Source organism: Coturnix japonica, chromosome 3 (assembly GCF_054131305.1).
Source record: "Coturnix japonica strain WE chromosome 3, WE-NBRP24, whole genome shotgun sequence".
Lineage (NCBI taxonomy): Eukaryota > Metazoa > Chordata > Aves > Galliformes > Phasianidae > Coturnix > Coturnix japonica.
Window position 1 is genome coordinate 70450776 of NC_140665.1, and position 9046 is coordinate 70459821.

At 39.1% G+C, this 9046-nt stretch overlaps 1 pseudogene; it reads right to left on the minus strand.

The window, feature by feature from the left end:
* Window positions 1–1949: 1949 nt before the first annotated feature.
* Window positions 1950–3141, minus strand: LOC146761464 (uncharacterized; annotated as a pseudogene).
* Between the last annotated feature and the right edge of the window lie 5905 nt (window positions 3142–9046).

A 9046-nucleotide genomic window follows, 5' to 3' on the forward strand; every position in this document is an offset into this window, starting at 1 on the left:
CAAGGGGAGGTCATGCTCGACCAATCTGGTGGCCTTTTATGAAGATGTCACTAGCTGGGTGGACAGGGGGAGGGCGGTAGATGTAGTCTACCTTGATTTCAGTAAGGCTTTTAATACTGTCCCCCATGACATCTTTATAAGAAAGCTGAGGAAGTATGGGATAGATGAGTGGACAGTGAAGTGGGTCTAGAATTGGCTGACTGGCAGAGTGCAGAGGGTTGTTGTTGGCGGTGCGGTGTCTGGCTGGAGGCCTGTAACTAGCGGCATCCCCCAGGGGTCTGTACTGGGTCTGGTCTTGTTCAGCATCTTCATCAACGACCTTGATGAGGGGATAGTGGCAGTTTGCTGATGACACAAAGTTGGGAGGATTGACTGACATGCCTGAAGGCTGTGCTGCCATTCAGCAAGACCTGGACAGGCTGGAGAGCTGGGCAGTAAGAAACCGGATGAGGTTTAACAAAAGCAAGTGTAGAGTCTTGCAACTGGGTAGAAATAATTGCATGCACCAGTACAGGCTGGGGGAAGACCTGCTGGAGAGGAGCTCTGCAGAGAGGGACCTGGGCGTCCTGGTGGATGACAGATTGACCATGAGCCATCAGTGTGCCCTTGTAGCCAAAAAAGCCAATGGCATACTGGGGTGTATCAAAAAGAGCGTGTCCAGCAGGTCAAAGGAGGTGATCCTCCCCCTCTACTCTGCCCTGGTGAGGCCTCATCTGGAATATTGTGTCCAGTTCTGGGCTCCCCAGTACAAAAAAGACAGGGATCTCTTGGAAAGAGTCCAGCGGAGGGCACTAAGATGGTGAAGGGCCTGGAGCATCTCCCCTATGAGGAGAGACTTAGGGAACTGGGTCTGTTTAGCCTTGAGAAAAGAAGGCTGAGAGGGGACTTGATTCAGGTTTATAAATAGCTGAGGTGTGGGAGCCATAGTGGTGAGGCTGGTCTCTTTTCAGTAGTGCGTGGGGATAGGTCTAGGGGTAATGGGATGAAAGGACAGCATAGGAAGTTCCGCACATTCGTGCGGAATTCTCTACAGTGAGGGTGATGGAGCACTGGAACAGGCTTCCAAAGGGGGTGGTGGAGTCTCCTTCTCTAGAGATATTCAAGACCTGCCTGGACGCCTACCTGTGCGACGTGGTGTAGGGAGCCTGCTTTGGCAGGGGGGTTGGACTCGATGATCTCTAGAGGTCCCTTCCAACCCCTACAATTTTGTGATTATGCTATTCTGTGATTCTCTCTGTTGCAAGGATGGCTGAGTACTGAGCAGGGAAAGAGGAGTTCGTCCGATTCCTGGTTCGGCCCGATTCCTAATGGGGCGAGGAGAGCCATGGAACCACAAGGGTACAGCAGCAACAATGTGAGGAGAAATTATTTTATTTTATTTTGAAATAATTAAAGTTAAAGAAATAATAATAAAAAAAATTAAAATAATTAATTCAAATAAAATGACAGAGTATCCAAAAATCCTGGCTAGACTTCTCACCTTAGAAGTGGCATTAGAGTGAGGTTAATGCCACTTCTAAGGTGAAAAGTCTAGCCAGGGCAAGAAGAAAGGAAAAGAGAGAACATCTTGTGATATGTGAACAGTTTTATCTTTGCTTCAGAATGAAAGATGGAAACAGAATAACACAAAGTCCTACAAACTACATATCCCAGTGGACTTTGCATTATTCTGTATGTATATGTATGTATATGTAGGGCTATTGACTGGAGCAATAGCACTACATGTTGTCATGATGGGGAATATCAATAAGGAAAAATCATAAAAACAATTCAGGTATCTGCTGATCTCTGACTGTGTGTCCTGGTGGGCTTCCTCCTGCAATGACAGGGATTGATGTCCTTAGGCACAGGAGGCCCTCAGGCTGATGATCTGCAGGAGCATTTTTCAGGCCTGCTGCCTCTTGTCCTCGTTGTCATGGAAGGATTCTTCTCTCTCTGTCTCTTGGTGCACCTGGGGCTGCAGTTGCAGTTGCAGCCAATCTCTGGGAGCTTACATCTCCTGGCTGGCTGCAGTGGGGGCTTTGCTGCATGCAGGGCAGAGTGTCCCAGGGTCAGATCTGTTCTGGCTGCACCCTTCGCCCTTCTCTTCCAGTCTGTGTCCTGACCCCAGGTTCCTCTGCTGCCACATCTGTTCTCCGTTACTTGACATTGTTTGTGGGCTATTTTGAAAAGGAAGCCAGCACCTGCTTTTGCAGCTCCTTAGCAATTTGCCTGGCTTTGTTCAAATCTCTAAGAGCTGTGAAGAGCTCCTGCACGAGGGAGACTGGAATATTGGTCCCAGTGAGATTTGGAGGCTGTGGCTGATCTGAGGGTCTCTGCTCGGTGGAGGAGTGCTTTTTCTGTGGGGCAGTTCTTCTTGGAGGATCTGGCCTGTCCTGGGTGCGTCCCCTGCCGTTCTGCTCTTGCCCTCTGGTTGCATCTGGTGGCAATTCTCTGCTTGCTGCAGGTGTGCCTGCCTGAACACCTGATGGATGAACAGACTGAGCTGGAGAAGGAGCTTGGGGCTCCAAGAGCAACCCACTGCTAGGTAGCAGCATGTGGGCTGTCACTCTACAGGCAACAGGCTCCAGTACATCCAGGTGCCTGTGGCTGCTGCCATCCTGGCTTGATCCCTTACTGGCACCCTGTGATCTCACTGACACCACTGAAAGTCTTGTCTTCAGATGCCACCAAGTCCTTCATTGCCTCCAGAGGTGGACCTGAGCTTCTCCTTTTGGCCAGAGGTGTCAGTGATTGTCTGCTCCCATGATGACTTGCGTCCAGCCTTGTCGGCTCTGAGGATCTGTTTTTCCTGAAGAGCTTTCTTCCCTTCCTTGAGAGCTTCTCGCTTCCCTTTCTGATCTTGGAACAGAGGGCCTTGCTGGCTGCTTTGAGCTTGGCCCAGACATGCTGAACGCAGCAGCACAGAAAGGGTGGCACACAGCAGCATCTGCACAGCTGAGATGGAGTCTGTGACCTATGTGTCCTGCTTGATGCAACTGCAGATCTACTTCCCTCTGGCTCTTGAGCAGCAGGGTCAGATGGAGACACACCCTTGGATCCTTCATTGCTAGGCAGGACGCGGTGTGAAATAGTTTTGCTTATTCCTCTCAATGTGTTCATACTGCTCCAGCCATAGATACATCAACCTGTTCTCCTGGTTGTCAGGGTGTTCACAGAGTCTGTAGCAGTCAGCATGGACTGTACGCATTGTTTCTTGCTTGCGTATGTCCATCAGGGAGGCAGATTTTCGCCATTGACCAAAGGCCTGTGCTGATGACCTCCATGCCTGAGCCTGCATGTGCCTGCACTGGAAGGGCAAGCGAGGGTACCTCCTTGTTTGCCACAGTGGATGTGGAAGCTTGGAGTCTTTGTGCCCCAGATTAGGCTCTGAGAGGCTCTTCTGCAGGCGCACTGGTGCCTGCATTTTCATGTCAGCATGCTCCAGGAGACTTCTCATAGCCTTTTTTGTTTCTCAAACAAAAAAAGAAACAACTTAGGTCAAAATCAGCAAGGAAAATATTATAGTGAACAGCTATAACTCATACAATTATGTTAAAGCAAAGGACTAGCAGATAAAGCCAGCATGAGTTTGATTATTTAATTCAGATATGGATAGATCAAGTCCTGATGCATTTGTTCTGAGAAGGGAAAGAAGAGAGAGCAATGAAGAAGTGAATTAAAGACAGAAATATGTGGTAAAAGAGTTTTGCTGTAAGAAATGCCTGTAGATTAAGAGCTTAAACCTAAGAAAATTGCTTTTATGATTTGTGCTGCAGGATCTAACACATGAACTGCTGTGAAAAAACATTTTACTACCTTCTGGGTAATATGTTTCTCAATTCCAGCATAGTTTAGCATCACAAAGGATTAAAATATGCATATACAAGCTCTGCAGTGTTTTAAAGTTCTCCTATCCCCTTTGGAGATATACTCTAAATATCCTTGACAGCTGTAATAACTGGACGTTGTTAGAGTGATGCTAACAGAGGGGGTTAACAGCTTGTGTGTTACAAAATTCTTGAAGTCAGACAGAAAGCCATTATTATGACCTTGTGCTGACCACATTCTATGAAGTGTTACATGATCTGGGACAGGGAAGTTGCTTAATGGAAGTTATATAGTAGCTAGATGTATCCTTGTCACACTTCATCTAAACTGATACATTGCAATGGTCCGCACTGCTCAGACCTGGCAATTACTGTCCAATTCCAATCTATTCCACACTGCCACTATAATGAAAAATAATTAGGAGCCTGAAAATGAGTTTTCACATGAAATGGTTTCAGTGCTTGGACACAATCGCCTTTGGCAGATGGCTTTGGGTTTGCTTTAATATAATAAAGACAGTTAATCATCTTTAAAGAGTGCACAGAATGAATAAACTTTTAACAATACTTTCTCCTCTAAAAGTCTCATATTGATCAAATGTTTAACACTGAAGAGTTCATGTTTCTATGGGTGAGTGTTCTTAACCAGCTAATACTGGAGAATCTATGCATGTCCTGATACACTCTGAAGAAAAGATACTTAACCCATAAGACACATTCTTGATACTGGAGATTAGAAAACAACAATAATAATAATAATAACAATAATAATAATAATAATAACAATAACAACAACAACAACAACGACAACAATAATAAACAAACACAAAAACTTCAACAAAGACATCTCAATTGTTGTAAAAGCATGGATCTCTGGGTTGTTTATATTTGCAGTATATTCCAGGAAGTATTTCAGTTTCAGGTATCAGGTATCTTTCAGGTATATTTCAGGTATCCCAGAGTGATTAGCTCAGATGTAGATGTCAATAGTATTTAAAGTTAGATTCAATAAATCTTCCTTGAATAAGTGTTTGATTTAAATTAAATTATTTCTTAATTGTTGTTTTCTTTTTAATGGCTATGTGAATGCATATTTAAAATAGATTTTTTAAAAATGAATGATATTTCATTCATGTTATATATATACATATGTATATATATATTTTTTTCCACACTAAACAGAAATAGTGACCCCTGAATTTAACATCTTAGAATTAATAGTAGAAAATGAAGATATGATCCAGGTGAGCAATATATATATATATTATTTAACAAAACGTACACAATCTTTTCTTGACAAACATAAACAAGGCAAAAGCATGGTGACAATTCCATGACATGTTAGCAACTGATAATAATGACAGTGTCTCAATGGCTACATTACTGAATAGTTCTTGACTTTTATATCTATCTGTTTATTTAATTATTTATTAAGAGAGAGAGAGAGAAGATAGGTAAATTGACAAACATGGAAAGAGAATAAGACAGGACCGCTGTGAAGAAAAGAACTTAAAATGGTCCAGTGTTACTGTGAATGAATAGTGAGGATGTTGAAACAGAGAGCAGATCAATCAGAAAGAAAACCTATGGGTGAAATCCAAGAAAAAAGTTGGAAATTATTCCAAAAGTCCCAGGGTTCTTACCTGCATCTACTCAATACCTACATGATTTCTTTCTGCAGCTTTTCTCTGAGATTGCAGGACACTGTGAATAAGTAAATAATAATGTCATCTTAACCACAATCTCTGTCAGAGATAACTGTTTTCCCCTGGAAACATCTGGGTTACAAAGTCCCATTGAGGTCCTTCTTCCAGTTCTCTACAGAAGTCCTTGCCTTTGCTTCTGTAGCCACATAGATGTTAAAAAAAAAAAAAAAAAAAGAAAGAAAGAAAGAAAAAAAAAAAGAAAAAGGAGGGAGACAGAGAGACTAATGGACAAATCCTTTAACAAAAGCTTAATTAGGAGTCTGGGCTCTATTTTATATTTCCAGTTCACTTCTGACTAGAAGTGGAAGAGTAAAAATGAAGTGCATTTTTTACACTGGCAAATATATCTAATGTGCAGCTTTCCCTGACATGTTCATAAATTGTTATCACATTATCACATTCTTTAAAATATAAATTATTAAAAAATACAAATTATTATTTTATAAATTTTATTTACCTCTGTTTTCTGTTTGTTTCTCTCATTTTTCAATGAGGTTAAAATACAGTATTTTATAACCAGTTATTTCTCTATAAGAGTAGTTCTGTATTCCAGTAGTCTAATTAATACAGAAATCAAGTAGTATTTAATAAATTATTTTAGGTGGATAGATTTATATTACAGTGTAAGATATTGAGAAAACAAACAAACAAACAAAAAAGCATTATTCTATATGAATTGTTTTGTGAAGTTCTGAAATGTCTTTTAAAAAATTCGGAGTCATTCTCAAGACTGTTTCTTTTACATTATTGCTTTCTTTAGTCAGTCCCTATTTTATTTTTTTTTTCCTTTTAACATCTTATTAACTACTTCATCTTTACCCTTCATTGTCTCTTTCCCCTCATCTCTAGTTCTGTGTATGCCATTCCTCTCTGACACAAATGTAGTTTTTATGGTGTTTTAGTCTAACAGTTTTTAATTCCGGTTTAATCTTCGAGAGAGATGGGGATTATAAGCAGCAGTCATTAACAAGTTAGATAGTTCTAAGAATACATATTTACTGTTATTTATCAAAATATCAAGTATATTTGTTATGTTTATACAGAAGGAATGTTAAATGCAAGTTACAGATGGCTTTAAAGCCTTTGAGTGTAGTTCAAATATTACTTTAGTTTCAATGTTATAACACATTCAGCTACCCTGAGTGAATCAAACAGATTTAGTCAAAGAACTGTTTTGCTTAGATTTTTCCTATGCAGTCTGATGACATTCTTATGCTTGGCACTCTAATCCTTTCATTTTGATGGATTTTTTTTTTTTTCCCCCCCCTAAATGTGGAACACTGATCTCTACAAGTTTATATAGACTGTGTGACATAAATTATAGTACAATAGCATTATATGTTATTTGAACTCTTTTTTTTCAGACTTCTGATTTTCTTGTTGTATTTATAATTCATATATAATAACAAATTTAAAGATTTCTTTGTTCATCCTTCATTGGCCATGAATTAGAAAAGAAATCTGAAACCTTGCAAAAAAATCCTTGGGAGGAGTCAGAAAAGATGGAGTTAGGTTCCTTCCAATAGGATTACTAGTGCAACAACACATCATCAGTAGGGTAAAACTAACCTGTCTTACAATGGTCTAACTACTGACAGGAGTGACTAGTGACAGGAAAAGAGGCAGTGAACATAAATGGAAACACAGGAGACTCTCTCTGAATACAAGAAATCACTTTTTGTTGTGTGGGTGACAGAGTAATGTAACAAGTTGTTCACAGAGTCTGCTAACTTTCTTCCTTGCAGATCTTCCAGAGTCACCTTGATATGTTCTTGGGCAACCCACAATTATCTAAAGAAGTCTGAGGAACTGTGGGTATCATCACTGAAGACTGTACACATTTTACTGTAAACATTGTGGAATCATGTAATTGAACAATGGTGCCATCTTATAGTCATCCTGCTAGGTTAGTTCATTGAAAGTAAGTCTTAGGAGCAATCATAATCTGTTTCTCACATATATAGATCATTCTTTCTACCATCAAGTGTGGTTCAAGATACTGTTGAACTTCCTCACAACTGCTTCAAGAAACTAGTAAATAAAATTAAATACAAAGATGAATGTGTTTGGAGGAAAGATAGACGATACTCTTTGTAGTTCTTTTTAAAAGAACACATTCTAAGGTTGTAAAAAGAACTAAAAATACAGTTAATATCTAATGCCTCCAGTCTGCAATAATCAACAGCAGAAATTTGGTGTATTAATATACAGAAATGTATAATTTAGAGTGGGAAATGAGAGGCTATCAGGTTCAAAAGTTTTTTGATTTTCAACTGAATAACATAAAAACCGAAGAAAGAGCAAATTTGAGACTGGTAAATTCCACAGTGCTACTGTTGTGATAATTCAAGTAAATTCATATAGCACATTGAGTGACAGTGTGTCTGAAGGTTTACTATAACTTACCTGGAAGATGGTTCTTAAGGCAGACATCTCTGAAACAGCTATTACTAAATTTAGTGAGTTAGTAAAAATGAGTAAAATTTGCCCTATATTTAGAAATCAGAAACAAATAAATATATTCAGGCATTCATTCTAGTGTTTGCAGTACAAAGGCACAGGTAAGGTAACCATGACATGAATCCTGCAGAAGACACCACTGTATGCCCCTAAGTCATTTTCATAATAGTCAAGGCCAGTGGATTTCACACAACACTCTGACATCAATGAAAACTTACAGAATGTTATTAGTGTTTGAACATCATCTTCTGTCTCTGTGACCAAATTCCCTGTGAATCTACATGTAGGAACTATAAGTGTACCTTTGTCTACCATACGTACAAAACCATTTCAGTGCAGAGGAAGTTACACTTCTGTGTTTCTGTGGACACCACTTGACTGATTTCATTTTTAAGCATCCATGTCTGCTTCAAGCTTTTTTTAATCAACACATATATGTTTATTAATTTTAAATATGACATGACGTATTTGTCTGTCACAATAACACTTAAGCTCTTCTGCTACATAGTTAATATGGTGTCGTACTTAATTACATACTTCTATGTGCTCTAATAATAGTACTCATTTTCAATCACTATGGTCACTATCATATATTAGATGTTTAATTTATTCATATTTCTGATTTTAAAAGTTACGAGAGAAAAGACAAGGGAATGGTTTGATTTGGGCCAGAATGTCAATCACTTCACTAAATCCTTATTCTTATCAGTTCCTTAATGCAAGAGCAGAGCCTAGTAGGCATCTGTATAATTACATGGATGTTAGATGCAGCCTATTTTTTTTTTTTCTTCCTTGTTGTATAGAAAAATACATATATGGAATGGAAAATTTTACTAATATTTGAAGAAATTAAGCATAACGTACATGTATTTTCACTTCACATATAATTTGCCTACATAAAATCTCCAGAAAGGAACTCTTACTCTTACATGCAGTAATCTGGCATAATTACTAAACTGCTAAATTCTATGATCAATTTTGCAATCTGATTTTGAGCAGACATAATGTTTAGAGTTGCAAATTATTTGTGCTTATCATTTATATCTGACAGATGTCTAATTTTAGATTACA